The sequence below is a fragment of the Tursiops truncatus genome, chromosome 17 (assembly GCF_011762595.2).
Source record: "Tursiops truncatus isolate mTurTru1 chromosome 17, mTurTru1.mat.Y, whole genome shotgun sequence".
Classification (NCBI taxonomy): domain Eukaryota; kingdom Metazoa; phylum Chordata; class Mammalia; order Artiodactyla; family Delphinidae; genus Tursiops; species Tursiops truncatus.
The window spans coordinates 31,648,553-31,669,309 of NC_047050.1; positions in this window are offsets into that span (position 1 = coordinate 31,648,553).

Below are 20,757 nucleotides of genomic sequence, written 5' to 3' on the forward strand. Positions count from 1 at the left end.
TATGCTAGCATATGGTATTTGTCTTTCACTTTCTGACTTCACTCTGTATGACAGACTTTAGGTCCATCCACCTCACTACAAATAACTCAATTTCATTTCTTTTTATGGATGAGTAATATTCCATTGTATATTTGTGCCACATCTTCTTTATCCATTCATCTGATGATGGACACTTAGGTTGTTTCCATCTCTGGGCTATTGTAAATAGAGCTGCAATGAACATTTTGGTACATGACTCTTTTTGAATTATGGTTTTCTCAGGGTATATGCCCAGTAGTGGGATTGCTGGGTCATATGGTAGTTCTATTTATAGAATTGTAAGGAACCTCCATATTGTTCTCCATTCACATTCCCACCAGCAGTGCAAGAGTGTTCCCTTTTCTCCACACCCTCTCCAGCATTTATTGTTTCTAGATTTTTTGATGATGGCCATTCTAACAGGTGAGAGATGATATCTCATTGTGGTTTTGACTTGCATTTCTCTAACGATTAATGATGTTAAGCATTCTTTCATGGGTTTGTTGGCAATCTGTATATCTTCTTTGGAGAAATGTCTATTTAGGTATTCTGCCCATTTGGGGATTGGGTTCTTTGTGTTTTTGTTATTGAGCTGCATGAGCTACTTATAAATTTTGGAGATTAATCCTTTGTCAGGTGCTTCATTGCAAATATTTTCTCCCATTCTGAGGGTTGTCTTTTGGTCTTGTTTATGGTTTCCTTTGCTGTGCAAAAGCTTTAAAGTTTCTTTAGGTCCCATTTGTTTATTTTTGTTTTTATTTCCATTTCTGTAGGAGGTGGATCAAAAAGGATCTTGCTGTGATTTATGTCATAGAGTGTTCTGCCTATGTTTTCCTCTAAGAGTTTTACAGTGTCTGGCCTTACATTTAGGTTTTTATCCATTTTGAGATTATTTTTGTGTATGGTGTTAGGGAGTGTACTAATCTCATAGTTTTACACGTAGTTGTCCAGTTTTACCAGCACCACTTATTGAAGAGGCTGTCCTTTCTCCATTATATATTCCTGCCTCTTTTATCAAAGATAAGGTGGCCATATGTGTGTGGATTTATCTCTGGATTGATCTATATTTCCGTTTTTGTGCCAGTAACATACTGTCTTGATTACTGCAGCTTTGTAATATAGTCTGAAGTCAGGGTGCCTGATTCCTGCAGCTCCGTTTTTCGTTATCAAGATTACTTTTGCTATTCGGGGTCTTTTGTGTTTCCAAACAAATTGTGAAATTTTTTGTTCTAGTTCTGTGAAAAATGCCAGTGGTAGTTTGATAGGGATTGCATTCAATCTGTAGATTGCTTTGAGTAGTAGAGTCAATTGCACAATGTTGATTCTTCCAATCCAAGAACATGGTATATCTCTCCATCTATTTGTAACATCTTTCATCAGTATCTTATAGTTCTCGGTATACAGGTCTTTTGTCCCTTAGGTAGATTTATTCCTAGATATATTATTCTAATTGTTGCAATGGTAAACGGGAATGTTTTCTTAATTTCACTTTCAGATTTTTCATCACTAGTGTATAGGAATGCTAGAGATTTCTGTGCATTAATTTTGTATCCTGCTACTTTACCAAATTTGTTGATTAGCTCTAGTAGTTTTCTGGTAGCATCTTTAGGATTCTCTATGTATAGCATCATGTCATCTGCAAACAGTGACAGTTTTACTTCTTCTTTTCCGATTTGGATTCTTTTTAATTCCTTTTCTTCTCTGATTGCTGTGGCTAAAACTTCCAAAACTATGTTGAATAAGAGTTGTGAGTGTGGGCAACCTTGTCTTGTTCCTGATCTTAGTGAAAATCCTTTCAGATTTTCACCATTGAGGACGATGTTGACTGTGGGTTGGTCATATATGGCCTTTATTATGTTGAGGAAAATTCCCTCTATGCCTACTTTCTCCAGGGTTTTTATCGTAAATCAGTGTTGAAATTTGTCAAAAGCTTTCTCTGCATCTATTGAGACAATCATATGGTTTTTCTTCTTCAATTTGTTAATATGGTGTATCACGTTGATTGCTTTGCGTATATTGAAGAATCCTTGCATTCCTGGAATAAATCCCACTTGATCATGGTGTATGATCATTTTAATGTGCTGTTGGATTCTGTTTGCTAGTATTTTGTTCAGGATTTTTGCATCTATGTTCATCAGTGATATTGGCCTGTAGTTTTCTTTCTTTGTGACATCCTTGTCTGCTTTTGGTATCAGGGTGATGGTGGCCTCATAGATTGAGTTTGAGAGTGTTCCTCCCTCTGCTATATTTGGGAAGAGTTTTAGAAGGATAGGTGTTGGCTCTTCTCTAATTTTTTGATAGAATTCACCTGTGAAGCCATCTGGTCCTGGGCTTTGTTTGTTGGAAGATTTTTAATCACAGTTTCAATTTCAGTGCTTGTGATTGGTCTGTTCATACTTTCTATTTCTTCGTGATTCAGTCTTGGCAGGTTGTGCATTTCTAAGAATGTGTCCATTTCTCCAGGTTTTCCATTTAATTGGCATAGAGTTGCTTGTAGTAATCTCTCATGATCTTTTGTATTTCTGCAGTGTCAGTTGTTACTTCTTTTTCATTTCTAATTCTATTGATTTGAGTCTTCTCTCTATTTTTCTTGATGAGTCTGGCTAATGGTTTCTCAATTTTGTTTATCTTCTCAAAGAACCAGCTTTTAGTTTTATTGATCTTTGCTATTGTTTCCTTCATTTCTTTTTCATTTATTTGATTTGATCTTTATGATTTCTTTCCTTCTGCTAACTTTGCAGTTTCTTTTTGTTCTTCTTTCTCTAATTGCTTTAGCTGCAAGGTTAGGTTGTTTATTTGAGATGTTTCCTGCTTCTTAAGGTGGGCTTGTATTGCTATAAACTTCCCCCTTAGAACTGCTTTTGCTGCATCCCATAGGTTTTGGGTCATTCTGTCTCCATTGTCATTTGTTTCTAGGTATTTTTTTATTTCCTCTTTGATTTCTTCAGTGATCACTTCGTTATTAAGTAGTGTATTGTTTACCCTCCATGTGTTTGTATTTTTACAGATATTTTCCTGTAATTGATATCTAGTCTCATAGCATTATGGTCTGAAAAGTCATTTGATACAATTTTAATTTTCTTAAATTTATCAAGGCTTGATTTGTGACCCACGATATGATCTCTCCTGGAGAATGTTCCATGAGCACTTGAAAAAAATGTGTATTCTGATGTTTTTGGATGGAATGTCCTATAAATATCAATTAAGAACATCTTGTTTAATGTATCATTTAAAGCTTGTGTTTCTTTATTTATTTTCACTTTGGATGATCTGTCCATTGGTGAAGTTTGGTGTTAAACTCCCCTACTATGAAGTGTTACTGTCAATTTCCCCCTTTGATGGCTGTTAGTATTTGCCTTATGTATTGAGGTGCTCCTATGTTGGGTGCATAAATATTTACAATTGTTATATCTTCTTCTTGGATCGATCCCTTGATCATTATGTAGTGTCTTTCTTTAACTCTTCTAATAGTCTTAATTTTAAAGTCTATTTTGTCTGATATGAGAATTGCTACTCCAGCTCTCTTTTGTTTCCCATTTGCATGGAATATCTTTTTCCATCCCCTCACTTACAGTGTGTATGTGTCTTTAGGTCTGAAGTGGGTCCCTTTTAGACAGCACATATATGGGTCTTGTTCTTGTATCCATTCAGCCAGTCTGTGTCTTTTGGTGGGAGCATTTAATCCATTTACATTTAAGGTAATTATCGATATGTATGTTCCTATTCCCATTTTCTTAATTGTTTTCAGTTTGTTACTGTAGGTGTCTTCCTTCCCTTGTGTTTCTTGCCTAGAAAAGTTCCTTTAGCATTTTTTGTAAAGTTCGTTTGGTGGTGTGGAACTCTCTCAGATTTTGCTTGTCTGTAAAGATTTTAATTTCTCCATCAAATGTGAATGAGATCCTTGCTGGGTAGAGTAATCATGGTTGTAGGTTTTTCTCCTTCATCACTTTAAATATGTCCTGCCAGTCCCTTCTGGCTTGCAGAGCTTCCCCTGAAAGATAAGCTGTTGACCTTATGGGGATTCCCTTGTGTGTTATTTGTTGTTTTTCCCTTGTTGCTTTTACTATGCTTTCTTTGTATTTAATTTTTGACAGTTTGATTAATATGTGTCTATGCGTGGTTCTCCTTGCATTTATCTTTTATGGGACTCTCTGTGCTTCCTGGACTTGATTAACTACTTCCTTTCCCATATTAGGGAAGTTTTCAACTATAGTCTCTTCATATATTTTCTCAGTCCCTTTCTTCTTCTCATCTTCTTCTGGAGCCCCTATAATTCGAATGTTGGTCCATTTAATGTTGTCCTAGAGGTCTCTGAGACTGTCCTCAGTTCTTCTCATTCTTTTTGCTTTATTCTGCTCTGCAGTAGTTATTTCCACTCTTTTATCTTCCAGGTCACTTATCCATTCTTCTGCCTCAGTTATTCGGCTATTGATCCCATCTAGAGTGTTTTTAATTTCATTTGTTGTGTTGTTCTTCATTGCTTGTTTCATCTCTAGTTCTTCTAGGTCCTTGTTAAATGTTTCTTGCATTTTGTCCATTCTATTTCCAAGATTTTGGATCATCTTTACTATCATTATTCTGAATTCTTTTTCAGGTAGACTGCCTATTTCCTCTTCATTCATTAGGTCTGGTGGGTTTTTATCTTGATCCTTCATCTGTTGTGTGTTTTTTTGTTTTCTCATTTTGCTTATCTTACTGTGTTGGGGGCCTTCTTTTTGCAGCCTGCAGGCTTGTAGTTTCCATTGTTTTTGCTGTCTTTCCCCAGTGGCTAAAGTTGGTTCAGTGCATTTTGTAGGCTTCCTGGTGGAGGGGACTAGTGCCTGTGTTCTGGTGGAGGAGGCTGGATTTTGTCTTTCTGGTGGGCAGGTCCACGTCTGGTGGTGTGTTTTGGGGTGTCTGTGGACTTGTTATGATTTTTGGCAGCCTCTCTACTAATGGGTGGGGTTGTGTTCCTGTCTTGCTAGTTGTTTGGCATAGGGTGTCCAGCACTGTAGGTTGCTGCTCGGTGAGTGAAGCTTGTTGCTGGTGTTGAGATGGAGATCTCTGGGAGATGTTTGCCATTTGATATTTTGTGCAGCTGGGAGGTTTCTTGTGGAACAGTGTCCTGAAGCTGGCTCTCCCACCTCAGAGGCACAACTCAGACTCCTGGCTGCAGCACCAAGAGCCTTTCATCCACACAGCTTGGAATAAAGGGAAGAAAAAGTAAAAAGAAAGAAAAAAAGAAAGATGGTAAAATAAAATAAAGTAAGATAAAATAAAATAAAGTTATTAAAATAAAAAATAATTATTAAGAAAAAAAAATTTTTTAATTAAAAAAAAAAAACAAAACGGATGGATAGAACCCTAGGACAAATGCTGAAAACAAAGCTATACAGACAAAATCTCACACAAAACCATACACATACACATTCACAAAAATAGGAAAAGGGGAAAAAATAATAAATCTTGCTCTCAAAGTCCACCTCCTCAATTTGGGATGATTCATTGTCTATTCATGTATTCCACAGATGCAGGGTACATCAATTCGATTGTAGAGATTTAATCCACTGCTCTTGAGGCTGCTGAGAGAGATTTCCCTTTCTCTTCTTTGTTCACACAACTCCCGCTTGGCTCGGCTTTGGATTTGGCCCTGCCTCTGCATGTAGGTCGCTGGAGGGTGTCTGTTCTTCTCTCAGACAGGACGAGGTTATAGAAGCAGCTGACTCAGGGGCTCTGGCTCACTCAGGCTGGAGGGAGGGAAGGGTGTGGATGCTGGGTGAGCCTGCGGTGGCAGAGGCCGTTGTGACGTTGCACCAGACTGAGGCACACTGTGCTTTCTCCCGTGGAAGATGTCCCTGGATCCCAGGACCCTGGCGGTGGCGGGCTGCACAGTCTCCCCTGAAGGGTGGTGTGGAAAGTGATCTGTGCTCGCACACAAGCTTCTTGGTGGTGGCAGCAGCAGCCTTAGCGTCTCATGCCTGTCTCTGGGGTACGCGGTGTTAGCCGTGGCTTGCGCCTGTCTCTGAAGCTCTTTAAGCAGCACTTTTAATCCACTCTCCTCGCGCACCAGGAAACAAAGAGGGAAGAAAAAGTCTCTTGCCTCTTCAGCAGATCCAGACTTTTCCTCAGACTCCCTCCTGGCTAGCCGTGGTGCACTAACCCCCTGCAGGCTGTGCTCATGCCGCCCACACCAGTCCTCTCCCTGCACTGCAACCGAAGCCCAAGCCTCAGCTCCCAGCCCCGTCAGCCCCGGCGGGTGAGCAGACAAGCCTCTCAGGCTGGTGAGTGCCAGTCGGCACCGATCTTCTGTGCGGGAATCTCCCCGCTTTGCCCTCTGCACCCCTGTTGTTGTGCTCTCCTCCGCGGCTCTGAAGCTTCCCCTCTCTGCCACCCGCAGTCTCTGCCCACGAAGTGGCTTCCTAGTGTGTCAAAACCTTTCCTCCTTCACAGCTGCCTCCCACTGGTGCTGCTCCCATCCCTATTCTTTTGTCTCTGTTTAGTCTTTTTTTCTTTTGCCCTACCCAGGTACGTGGGGATTTTCTTGCCTTTTGGGAGGTCTGAAGTCTTCTGCCAGCATTCAGTAGGTGTTCTGTAGTTGTTCCATGTGTAGATGTATTTCTGTTGTATCTGTGGGGAGGAAGGTGCTCTCCACATCTTACTCTTCCCCCATCTTCCCAGGAGTCCTTTTTGTAGATTTTTTGATGATGGTCATTCTGACTGGTGTGAGGTGATACCTCATTGTTGTTTTGATTTGCATTTTTATAATGATTAGTGATGTTGAGCATCCTTTCATGTGTTTGTTGTCAATCTCTATGCCTCCTTTGGAGAAATGTCTATTTAGGTCCTCTGCCCATTTTTGTATTGGGTTGTTTGCTTTTTTGACATTGAGCTGCATGTGGTGCTTACACATTTTGGAGATTAAACCTTTCTAAGTTGCTTCATTTACAAATATTCTCTCTCATTCTGAGGGGTTTTTTTCTTCTTGTTTATGGTTTCCTTTACTGGGCAAAGCTTTTAAGTTTCATTAGGTCCCATTTGTTTATATCTGATTTATTTCCATTTCTCTAGGAGGTGGGTCAAAAAGGATCTTCCTGTGAATTATGGCAGAGTGTTCTGCCTATGTTTTCCTCTAAGAGTTTTATAGTATCTAGCCTTACATTTAGGTCTTTAAACCATTTGGAGTTTATTTTTGTATATGGTATTACGGTTTGTTCTAATTTCACTCTTTTACATGTAGCTGTCCATCTTTCCCAGCACAATTTATTGAAGAGGCTGTCTTTTCTCCATTGTATATTCTTGCCTTCTTTATCAAAAATAAGGTGACTATATATTCATGGGTTTATCTCTGGGCTTTCTATCCTGTTCCATTGATCTATATTTCTATTTCTGTGCCAGTACCATGTATTGATTACTGTATCTTTGTAGTATAGTCTGAAGTGTGGGAGCCTGATTACTCCAGCTCCACTTTTCTTTCTTAAGATTGCTTTGGTTATTCAGGGTCTTTTGTATTTCCATAAAAAATTGTGAAAATTTTTGTTCTAGCTCTGTGAAAAATGCCATTGGTAGTGTGATAAGGATATCGTTGAATATGTAGATTGCTTTGGGTAGTAGAGTCATTTTCACAAAGTTGATTCTTCCAATCCAAGAACATGGTATGTCTCCCCATCTGTTTGTATCATCTTTAATTTCTTTCTTCAGTGTCTTATTGTTTTCTGCATATAGTTCTTTGGCTCCTTATGTAGGTTTATTCCTAGATATTTTTTTTTTCTTTTTTTGCAATGGTAAATTGGAGTGTTTCCTTAATTTCTCTTTCAGATTGTTCACCATTAGTGTGTAGGAAAGCAAGAGATTTCTGTGCATTAATTTTGTATCCTGCTACTTTACCAAATTCATTGATCAGCACTCATAGTTTTCTGGTAGCATCATTAGGATTCTCAGTGTATAGTATCATGTCATCTGCAAACAGTGACAGCTTTACTTCTTTTCTGATTTGGATTCCTTTTATTTCTTTTTCTTCTCTGTTTGGTGTGGCTAAAACTTCCAAAGCAATAGTAAATAATAGTGGTGAGAATGGGCAACCTTGCCTTGTTCCTGATCTTAGTGGAAATAGTTTCAGTTTTTCACCATTGAGAACGATGTTGGCTGTGGGTTTGTCATATATGGCCTTGATTATGTTGAGGTAGATTGCTCTATGCCTGCTTTCTGGAGAGTTTTTGTAATAAATGGGTGTTAAATTTTGTTAAAATCTTTTCCTGCATCTATTGAGTTTATCATATGATTTTTATCCTTCAATTTCTTAATATGGTGCATCGTGTTGATTGATTTACATATATTGAAGTATCCTTACATTCCTGGAATAAACCCCACTTGATCATGGTGTATAATCCTTTTAATGTGCCATTGGATTCTGTTTGCTAGTATTTTGTTGAGGATATTTGCATCTATGTTCATCAGTGATATTGGCCTGTAGTTTCCTCTTTTTTTTGACATCTCTGTCTGGTTTTGGTGACAGGGTGATGGTGGTCTTGCAGAATGATTTTCAGAGTGTTCCTCCCTCTGCTGTATTTTGGGAGAGTTTGAGAAGGATAAGTATTAGCTGTTCTCTAAATGTTTGATATAATTTCCCAGTGAAGCCATCTGGTCCTGGGTTTTTGTTTGTCTGAATATTTTTAATCACAGTTTCAATTTCAGTGCTTGTGATTGCTCTGGTAATATTTTCTATTTCTTCATGGTTCAGTCTCAGAATGTTGTGCTTTTCTAAGAATTTGTCCATTTCTTACAGATTGTCCATTTTATTGGCATATAGTTTCTTGTAGTAATCTCTCATGATCTTTTGTATTTCTGCAGTGTCAGTTGTTACTTCTCCTTTTTCATTTCTATTTCTATTAGAGTCTTTTTCCTTCTATTCTTGATGAAGCTGGCTAATGGTTTATCAATTTTGTTTATCTTCTCAAAGAACCACCTTTTAGTTTTATTGATCTTTGCAATTGTTTCCTTCATTTCTTCTCCATTTATTTCTGATCAGATCTTTATGATTTCTTTCCTTCTGCTAACTTTGGGGGTTTTTGCTCTTCATTCTCTAATTGCTTTTGGTGTTAGGTTAAGTTGTTTATTTGAGAGTTTTCTTGTTTCTTGAGGTTGGATTGTATTGCTATAAATTTCCATCTTAAAACTGATTTTGCTGCATCCCATAGGTTTTGCATCATTGTGTTTTCATTGTCATTTGTTTCTCTGTATATTTTGATGTTCTCTTCAGTTTCTTTTATGATCTTTTGGTTATATAGTAGCATATTGTTTAGCCTCCATGTGTTTGTATTATTTACATATATCTAGTCTCATAGCATTGAGGTCAGAAAAGATACTTGATATGATTTCAATTTTCTTAAGTGTACAAAGGTTTGATTTCTGACCCAAAATATAATCTGTCCTAGAGAATTTTCCATGATCACTTGATAAGAATGTGTATTCTGTTTTTGGGTAGAATGTCTTATAAATATCAATTAAGTCCATCTTGTTTAACGTGTCATTTAAATCTTGTGTTTTCATTTTTATTTTCATTTTGCATGATCTTTCCATTGGTGAAAGTGGGGTAAGTCCCCTACTATTATTGTGTTACTGTTGATTTCCCCATTTATAGCTCTTAGCATTTGCCTTATGTATTGAGGTGCTTCTATGTTGGGTGCATAAATATTTACAATTGTTATATCTTCTTCTCGATTTGATCCCTTGATCATTATGCAGTGTCTTTCATCTGTCTTTTTATTTTAAAGGCAATTTTGTCTGATATGTGTAATGCTACTCCAGCTTTCTATTGGTTTTCATTTGCATGAAATATCCTTTTTCCATCCCTTCACTTTCAGTCTGTGTGTGTCCATAGGTCTGAAGTGAGTCTTTTTAGACAGCATATATAGATGTTGTGTTTTTGCTTCAACTCAGCCAATCTGTGTCTTTAGGTTGGAGCATTTACTCCAATTACATTTAAGTTAATTATAAATTTGTATGTTTCTATTTCCATTTTGTAATTGTTTTAGGTTTGTTTTTGTAGGTCTTTTTCTTCTCTTGTTTTTCCCACCTAGAGATGTTCCTTCAGTTTTGTTCTAAAACTCATTGGGTGGTGCTGAATTCTCTTAACTTTTGCTTGTATATAAAGCTTCTGATTTCTCCAACAAATCTGAATTAGATCCTTGCTGGGTAGAGTAATCTGGGTGGTGGGTTTTTCCATTTCATCACTTTAAATATATCCTACCTCTCCCTTCTGGCCTGTAGAGTTTCTGCTGAGAAATCAGCTGATAACCTTACTCAGATCCCCTTATATGTTATTTGTCATTTTTCCTTGCTGCTTTTAATATTTTTTCTTTGTATTTAATTTTTGTTAGTTTGATTAATATGTGTCTTGGTGTGTCTCTTTTTGTTTGTCCTGTATGGGGCTCTCTAAGCTTCCTGGACTAGGGTAACTATTTTCTTTTCCATATTAATAGGGAAGTTTTTGAGTATAATGTCTTCAAATATTTTCTCAGATACTTGCTCTTTCTCTTCTTCATCTGGGAACCCTATAATTCAAATGTTGATGCATTTAATGTTGCCCCAGATTTCTGTAAGACTGTCCTCATTTCTTTTCATTCTTTTTTCTTTATTCAGCTCCTTGGCAATTATTTCTACCTTTCTATCTTCAAGCTCACTTATGCATTTTTCTGCCTCATTTATTATGCTATTGATTCCCTCTAGTGTATTTTTCATTTTCAGTTATTGTGTTGTTCATCACTGATTGTTTGTTCTTTAGTTCTTCTAGGTCCTTGTTAAATACTTATTGTATCTTCTCAATCTGTGCCTCTATTGCATTCCTGAGATCTTAGCTCATTTTTCCTATTATTACTTTGAATTATTTTTCAAGTATATTGCCTATCTCCTCTTCATTTAGTTGTCCTTGTACTTACGGACTAAAGATGCTGGAGATAGGCAGCCTTCCAGAAAGGAATTTAGAATAATGATAGTGAAGATGATCCAGGATCTTAGAAAAAGAATGAAGGCAAGGACCAAGAAGATGCAAGAAATGTTTTAAAAAGACCTAGAAAAACTAAAGAACAAACAGAGACAAACAATACCATGTCTGAAATGAAAAATGCACCAGAAGGAACCAATAGTAGAATAACTGAGGCAGAAGAACGGATAAATTACCTGGAAGACAGAATGGTGGAAATCGCTGTTGTGGAACAGAATACAGAAAAATAGAATAGAAAGAAAAGAAGACAGTCTAAGAGACTTCTGAGACAACATTAAACACACCAGCGTTCATATTATAGAGGTACAAGAAGGAGAATGAGAGAGAGAAAGGACCTGAGAAAATCTTTGAAGAGATAATAGTTGAAAATTTCCCTAACGTGGGAAAGGAAACAGTCTGCCAAGTCCAGGAAGTACGGAAAGTCCCAGATATGATAAAACCAAGGAGGAAACCACATAGTAATCAAATAGCCAAAAATTAAAGACAAAGAAAAAATATTAAAAGCAACAAGGGAAAAGCAACAAATAATGTACAAGGTAACTCCCATAAGGTTATCAGCTGATTTCTCAGCAGAAACTCTGAAGGCCAGAAGGCAGTGGCATGATATATTTAAAGAGATGAAAGAGAAGATCCTGCAACCAAGTGCACTCTCCCAGCAAGGCTCTCATTCAGATTTGATGGAGAAATCAAAAGCTTACAGACAACCAAAGCTGAAAGAATTCAGTACCACAAGGTCAAATTTACAAAAAATGCTAAAGGAGCTTCTCTACGTGGAAAATAAAGGTCACAACTGGAAACAAGAAATTTGTGAATGAAAAGCTCACCAGTAAAGACAAACACACAGTAAAGGTAGGAAGTCATCTACACAAAAATATGATATCAAACCCAGAAATTGTAAGAAGGAAAGAACACAAATGCAGTATATTGAAAATGCATTTGAAAGAAAAAGCCCAGCAACATAAAACAATCTTGTTTATATATGGACTGCTATATCAAATTCTCTTGGTAGGGCTTCCCTGGTGCAGTGGTTGAGAATCTGCCTGCCGATGCAGGGGACACAGGTTCGTGCCCTGGTACGGGAAGATCCCACATGCCGTGGAGCCGCTGGGCCTGTGAACCATGGCCGCTGAGCCTGTGTGTCTGGAGCCTGTGCTCCACAATGGGAGAGGTCCGCATAATGCAAAAAAAAAAAAATTATCATCGTAATTGCAAACTGAAAATCTACAATTGAGATGCATACAAAGAAGAAACAGCAACCCAAACACCAAACGCAACATAAAAGTTAGTCATCAAATGACAAGAGAAGAGAACAAGGGAAGGGAAGAAAAAGGACCTACAAAAACAAGCCTAAGGCAATCAACAAAATGGCAATAAGTACAAATACACCTGAAATATAAATGGATTAAATGTTTGAAACAAAACACATAGACTGGTTGAATGGATACAAAATAAGACCCATATAAATGCTTTCTAAAAGAGAACCACTTCAGACCTTGAGACACATACAGAATGAAAATGAGGGGATGGAAAAATTTCTTCCATGCAAATGGATATCAAAAGAGAGCTGGAGTAGAAAAACTCATATCAGACAAAATAGACTTTAAAATAGACTTTAAAATAAAGACTGTTAAAATACACAAGGAAGGAAACTACAAAATGATCAGTAGATCAATCCACGAAGAGGATATAAGAATTAGGAATATATATGCAACCAACATAGGAGTACCTCAGTATATAAGGCAAATACTAATAGCCATAAAAGGAGAAATTGACAGTAACACAAAATTAGTGTGTGATTTAGCACCACACTTACACCAAAGGACAGATTATCCAGACAGAAAGTTAATAATGAAACATAAGCCTTAAATGGCACATTAGACCAGATAGACTTAATTGATATTTATAGGACATTCCATCCAAAAGCTCAAGAATACACTTTCTTCTCAAGTGAACATAGAACATTCTCCAAGATAGACCACAACTTGGGTCACAAATTAAGCCTCAGTAAATTTAAGAAAAATGAAATCATATCAAGCATCTTTTCTGACCACAACACTATGTGATTAGAAATCAATTATGGGCAAAAGAAAAAAACTTAAAAAACACGAACACATGGAGGCTAAACAATAAGTTACTAAATAACTGATGGATCACTGAAGAAATCAAAGAGGAAATCAAAAAAGACCTCAAGACAAATGACAATGAAAACATGATGATCCAAAACCTATGGGACATAGAAAAACTAGTTCTATAGAAAAAGTAGTTCTAAGAGGGAGGTTTATAGCAATACAATATTACCCCAAGAAACAATAAAAATCTCAAATAAACAGCCTAATCTTACACCTAAGGCAACTAGAGAAAGAAGAATGAACAAAAGCAAAAGTTAGTTGAAGGAAAGAAATCAGAAAGATCAGAGGAGGAGATTGGTTCAAGATGGTGGAGTAGAAGGATGTGCATACACTTCATCTTGCGAGAGCACCAGAATCACAACTATCTGCTGAACAATCAACAAAAGGAAGACTCTGGAACTCACCAAAAAAATACTGCACATGCAAAGAAAAAGGAGAAGCTGCAATGAGATGAAAGGAGGGGTGGAATCACAATAAAGTCAAATCCCATAACCACTGGGTGACTCACAAACTGGAGAACAATTATACCACAGAAGTCCACCCACTGGAGTGAAGGTTCTGAGTCACACATCGGGATTCCTAACCTGGGGGTCCAACAATGGGAGGAGGAATTCCCAGAGAATCAGACATTGAAAGCTAGTGGGATTTAACTGCAGGGTTTCAAAAGGACTGAGGGTAACAGAGACTCCGCTCTTGGAGGACATGCACATGCAAAGTAGCGTGTGCATCGGGACCCGGGGAAAGGAGCCGTGACCCCATAGGAGAGTGAACCAGATTTACCTGCTAGGATTGGGGGTCTCCTGCATCGGCAGGGGTGGCTGTGGCTCACCACAGGAACAAGGATACTGGCAGCAGAAATTCTGGGAACTACTCATTGGCATGAGCTCTCCTAGAGTCCACCATTAGCCCCACCAAAGAGCTTGTAAACTCCAGTGCTGGGTCACCTCAGGACAAACAACCAACAGGGAGGGAACACAGCCCACCCATCAGCAGACAAGTGGATTAAAGTTTTACTGAGCTCTGCCCACCAGAGCAACACCCAGCTCTACCCACCACTGGTCCCTCCCATCAGGAAGCTTGCACAAGCCTCTTAGATAGCTATCCACCAGAGGACAGATAGCAGAACTAAGAAGAACTACAATCCTGCAGCCTGTGGAATGAAAACCACATTCATAGAAAGATAGACAAAATGAAAATGCAGAGGACTATGCCTGAGGAAGAAATAAGATAAAACCCCAGAAAAAATAACTAAATGGAAATAGGCAACCATCCAGAAAAATAATTCAGAAAAATGATAGTGAAGATAATCCAGGACCTTGGAAAAAGAATGGAGGCAAAGATCGAGAAGTTGCAAGAAATGATTAACAAAGACATAGAAGAATTAAAGAACAAACAAACAGAGATGAGCAATGTGATAACTGAAATGAAAAATACACTAGAAGGAATCAATAGCAGAATAAGTGAAGCAGAGGAATGGGTAAGTGACCTGGAAGACAGAATGGTTGAATTCAATGGTGCAGAACACAATAAAGAAAAAAGAATGAAAAGAAATAAAGGCAGACAAAGAGATCTCTGGGACACCATTAAACTCAATACTTGCATTATAGGGGCCCTAAAAGGAGAAGAGAGAGAGAAAGAACCGTCTTATTTCAGGGCACAGCCTGAGTTCTTGTCCAACTACAATGCCCTGCCTGTGACCTTCTATGAACACAGACTTCAGCCAATCACTTAGTAGAAGAGCACAACTTGAAACACCTCCCAAACAAGTAGATTTAGGAGTATATCCTATAGCTCTGCCTAATCATGGAATTTAACAAGTAGCACCACCCTGCCAGGAAACACAGCCTGCAATCTTGCTGAAGACAAAGTGATTGTAGACACCAACTAGTGGCCCTATCTGGCCATTGAACAAAGCCTGCATCCCTGCCTGATCATAGAGTCCACCCAGAGATCTTGCTTGATTATGGAGCATAGGAAACTGCATGTCCTCTCCCCTTAAAACACAGAGCATGGAAAATGATCTTACCCAACTAGAGACCCTGAAAGCAAGTCCCGCCTGAATAATATGGATGCTACCAGATGGCCATTCCAGTATCCCAAGGTGAACTGTTTTTCCCTGTCAAAGCAAACTGTAAAGAAAGAAAGAGGAGAACTTGAGTCAAAGAATCAAAAACCACAATGAGTCTTATTAACATGACATCAAAAAAGGAAACTAATAAAGCTATATTAACTGACTTTAAAGAAATGGAAATCTATGAACTAAAAAGAATTTTCTTAATAATAATATTCTCAGAATAATCCTCTTAATGAAGTTTGGTGAACTACAAGAACACAGACAACTAAATGAAATTAGGAAAGTAATACATGAACAAAATAAGAAAGTCAAAGAAATATCAACCATCAAAAAAAAAAGAAAGAAAGAGAGAGAGGTGAAAAGAAGGAAAGAAAAAGAAAGAAAGAAAGAAAGAAAGAAAGAAAGAAAGAAAGAAAGAAAGAAAGAAAGAATTCAATAGAGAGCTTCAATTAAAAAAAAATAAACTCAACTAAGCCAAGTAAAGAATAAATGAACTAGAAGGGAGATCATTTGAAATTATCCAGAGGAGAATTAAGAAAAAAAAAATGAAAAAAGTAACGAAAACCTACTGGATATATAGCACACCATCAAAAACAAAACAAAACAGTAATGACAACAACAACAAAATCACATACAAGAAATCAAGAAATCACATACAAGAAAAAGTTTTAAGTGTATTTAAAGCAATAATGGCTGAAAACGTCCCAAACTTAGAGAGAGAAATGAACATCCAGGTTCATGAGGCCAAAAGGATCCCAAAGAGGTTGAACCTTAAAAGGGTTACACTGAGACACATTATAAATAAATTATCAAAAATCAAAGATGAAAAGAATTTTGAATATATTAAGAGAAAAGCAACTTGTTATATATGAGTGAACTCCCATAAGACTGAGTAAAATTCTCAGCAGAAATTTTGTAGGCAAGGAGAGAGTGGGGTGACATATTCAAAATACAGAAAGATAAAACCTGTGAATCAAGAATTCTATACCAGTCTAAGCTCTCCTTAAGAAATGAGAGATAAAAATATTCCTGAACAAATAAAATCTGTTGGAGTTCATTGCACTAGATCTGCTTTACAAAACAAGCAGAAATATAAAGACAATAATTAATACCATAAAAACATATAAATGTATAAAACTCCCAGGTAATGGTAAAAATATATCAGTCAAAGTCATATTCTCTAATATTGTAATAGTATTGTGTAATTTACTTACAGTTATGATTTTAAAATTAAAAATCATGATTATCTCATTGGATACAAAGTATTTGACAAAATTTAATAAATATTTATGGTAGAAAGTCTCAACAAATTAGATACAGAAGAAAAGTATTTAACATAATAAAGGCCATATATTACAAGCACACAGCTAACATCATATTCAATGGTTTTCAATTAGAGATTTTCCTCTAAGATCAGTAACAACACAAGAATGCCCCCCATCACCACTCTTATTCAACATAGTACTGCCAGTCCTAGCCAGACCAATTAAACAGGAAAAAAGAAATAAAAAGCATACAAGATGAAAAGAAAGAAGTAAAATTGTCTCTGTTTGCAAATGCCATGATCATATATAATAAAAATCCTGTGGACTCCACACACATAAAAAAGAAAAAAAAAACATAAAACAAAATTCACAACACCTGTTGGAACGAATCAACAAACTCAGGAAGTTGCAGGATACAAAAATCAGTTGTGCTTCTATAAACTAACAGTAAATTATCTGAAAAAGAAATAAAGAAAACAATTCCATATACAATAAAATCAAAAATAAGAAAACACAAATAAATTTAACAAAGTAACAGAAACATCTGTATGCTGAAAATTATAATTTGAAGAAGAACAAATAAATGGAAAATATCCCATGTTAATGGATTTGAAGACTTAATATTGTTAAAATATCCATACTACCCAAAGCCATCTATAGGTTCAATGCAATTGTTATCAAGGTTCCAATGGCATTTTTTACAGAAATATAGAAACAATCCTAGTATGGTGCTCAAAATGGTGGAGCAAGAGGACATGGAGGTCAAATCCCCTCACAAACACATCAAAAATACATCTACAAAGGGAACAATTCTCATGGAAATCTAACTGGAAATAGAAGAACTATATTTAAAACCTGCCAGAAAGATCTCCATGTAACAGGATAGGACAGGAAAAAGGAATTCGGTCAGGAACTGCATCCTTCGGAGGAATCTGAAAGGAAGAGAAGGACCACGTGGGCAGAACGTTGCCCTGGGGAGTAAGCAGGCTGAACCACAATCTGGGCATCCTGCCCCTGGGTTCTGCATGGAGGAGACAAGCCCCCTTGGCTGCTGGGACAGACAGAAGAGCTGAAGAAGCCTACATTCTACTGGCAAGGAGTGCACACATTCTAGCTTGTCAATAATCAGAGTGGAAAGAAACTTGCAATGGTAGCTGCCTCCTGGTCAAACTCCCCACCAAACAGGGAAAACACCCTGGCCCTGTTCACTCCACTCTACAATTTGGTATGAGATGTGGGCCAACTGATCCTGGAAGAGGACTTGATCTAGCTATGTACAGATTGCCCAGGGGGCCTGGGGTGTGGTCCAGGTGGGGCAGTGGCAGCCACTGTCAGTGCAGGATCCAGTGGCCACAGGAGCACACAGCAGTTCATTTGCCAGTGAGAGCATCCCAGCCCTGCACACGCCACATGACAGCTTAGCAGTGGTTCTGGGATAGAGAAGTTCTGGGAGAAGACTGCCACAGGGGCAGCCTAGATCTCTGGCGTCAGTACAACCACCTTAATTCCTAAGGCTACAACTCTCTGACTCCCAGCCCCAGCCTACTCAGCACCACGGCCTTGCACTGGATGTGGAATGAATGCATAGAAGAAGTGTCACAAACTTGGCCTGCATGTGAGCAGAGCCACAGATGCCTGCAAAGGTGGCACATAGGTCCTCTGTAAATGCACAGGTTTCACTGCTTCATCAATCACTCTATTGGGCAGGATTAAGCCTGACCCTCAGGACTTCTGCTCCAGTTACTGGGGAACTGACCCACCAACAGAGTGGCAACAGCCACACAGCAGAGAGAAAGTCCCCTCACACACACTCTGCACACACTATAGATCCTCCAGTACAAACCACACAACCTATCAAAGAGATAAAGGTCAGCACTCCCTGAGGAAAATGGCTGGCATCCATAGCAAAACCTGCCCTTGTACAAAAGACAGATACACACAGTCTACAAAGAGTTTCTCCCACATGAAAACAGTCCTTTAAGACCACAGTAGATAACTGTTTCTCCTAAATTCACAGAGACAGAGAAAGTTAAGTAAAATAAAGGAACTGCTCCCAGTTAAAAGATCAAGAGAAATCCCCTGAAAGAACACATAATGAAACAGAGCTCACCAGCCTACCAGAACCAAAGTTCAAAAAAGTGGTAATAAAACTGCTAAAGGAATTAGAAATACTATAGATAGAAATGCAGCTGACTAAACAAGAAACTAGAACCTATAAAGACGAACACATCAAAAAGGTATAATTTAATCAATTGCTGAGCTAAAAAGCAATCTAGAAGCAATGAATAGCTGACTAAATGACACAGAAGAATGGAAAGAATGAATAAGTGGTCTGGAAGATAGAATAATGGAAATCACCCAATCAGAATAGCAGACACATGCAAAAAAAAAAAGCAACAAACAAGATTTACAGGATAATATAAAACATGACAACCTATGCATAACAGGACAGGGGTTCCAGAAGGAGAAGAGAGAGAGAAGGGGATCAAAAAAATATTTGAAGAAATTAGGGGTGAAAACTTCCCAAACTCGGGCTTCCCTGGTGGTGCAGTGCTTGAGAGTCTGCCTGCCGATGCAGGGGACATGGGTTCGTGCCCTGGTCCGGGAAGATCCCACATGCCATGGAGCGGCTGGGCCTGTGAGCCATGGTCGCTGAGCCTGTGCATCCGGAGCCTGTGCTCCTCAACGGGAGAGGCCACAACAGTGAGAGGCCCCTGTACCGCAAAAAAAAAAAAAAAAAATACCTTCCCAAACCTAAAGAAGGAAACAGATATCCAGGTACAGGAAGCACAGAGGGTCCCAAACAAGGTGAATCCAAACAGACCCACACCAAGATATATCATAATTAAAATGGCAAAAATGAAAGATAAAGAGAGAAATCAAAAGGCAAAAACAAACAAACAAACAAAAAAAACTAGTCAGTTACAAAGGAACCCCATAAGGGTATCAGCTGATTACTCTGCAGAAATTTAGCAGGCCATAAGAAAGTGGCATGATATATTCAAGGTCCTGAAAGGGAAAAAACCTGCAATTTGGATACTTGCCCAGCAATATTATAATTTAGAATAGAAGGAGAGAAAAAGAATTTATGAGATAAGTAAAAACTGAAAGAATTCAGCAATACTAAACCTACCATAAAAGAAATATTGAAGGGTCTTCTACAAATAGAAAAGAACCAAGAATCTGTAGGAAAGGGAAAATCACAATAAAAAAGGTAAATGTATAGTAAGGATTGCAGATCACAAAAATAAGCCAATATGTAAATTTAAATAAAAAATGGAAAATCAATTAGCACCACAATAAAGAGGAAAAAAAAGGATGAAGATGTAAAAAAGGACATCAAAATCACAAAATGTGGTGGAGGGGAATATAAAATTGTACATCTTTTAGTGTATGTTTGAACTTGAATGACTATCAGCTTAAAACAAGTAGATATAGTTATGGGTAAACATATGTGAACTCCATGGTAACCACAAATAAAAAACAAACGATAGATTCATAAAAACAAAAATGAAAGAACTCAAGCACACTACAAAATAAAATCATCAAATCACAGAAGTGAAAAAAAAAGAAGAAGTAATTTTAAAACACTACAAAAACAACCAGAAAACAAGGATGAAAATGACTATAAGTACATATATATGAATAATTAAATAAGAACCTGGAATATGCTGCCAGGAAGAAAGTCACTTCAGGGTGAAAGACACATACAGATGAAAATTGAGGAGATTACAAAAGATATTTCATGCATCTGGAAATGGCAAGAAATGGGAGTAGCAATACTCATATCAAATAAAATAGACTTTAAAACAAAGACCATAAATAAGGACAAAGAAGGACAGTATATAATGATAAAACTACCAATACAAGAAGAGGATATTAAACTCATTAATGTATATACACTCAATAGAGGAGCACCTAAATATATAAAACAAATAGACATAATGGGAGAAATTGACAATAATAGAGTGAAAGTAAAGGAGACTTAACACTTCGCTGACATCAATGGACAGATCATCCAGACAGAAAATCAATAAGGCAAGAGATGTCCTAAATGACACTTTAGACCAGTTGGATTTAATTGATATCTACAGGCAATACATCAAAAAAAATTACACATTCTTAATAAGTACTATGAAACATTCTCTAAGTTAGAGCACATACTAGGTCACAAAATAAGCCTCAACAAATATAAGAGGATAGAAATTATTTCAAACATTTTTTTTTCTGACCACAACAGAATGAAACTAGAAGTCAACTATAGAAGGAAGTATGAGAAAAGAATAAACATTT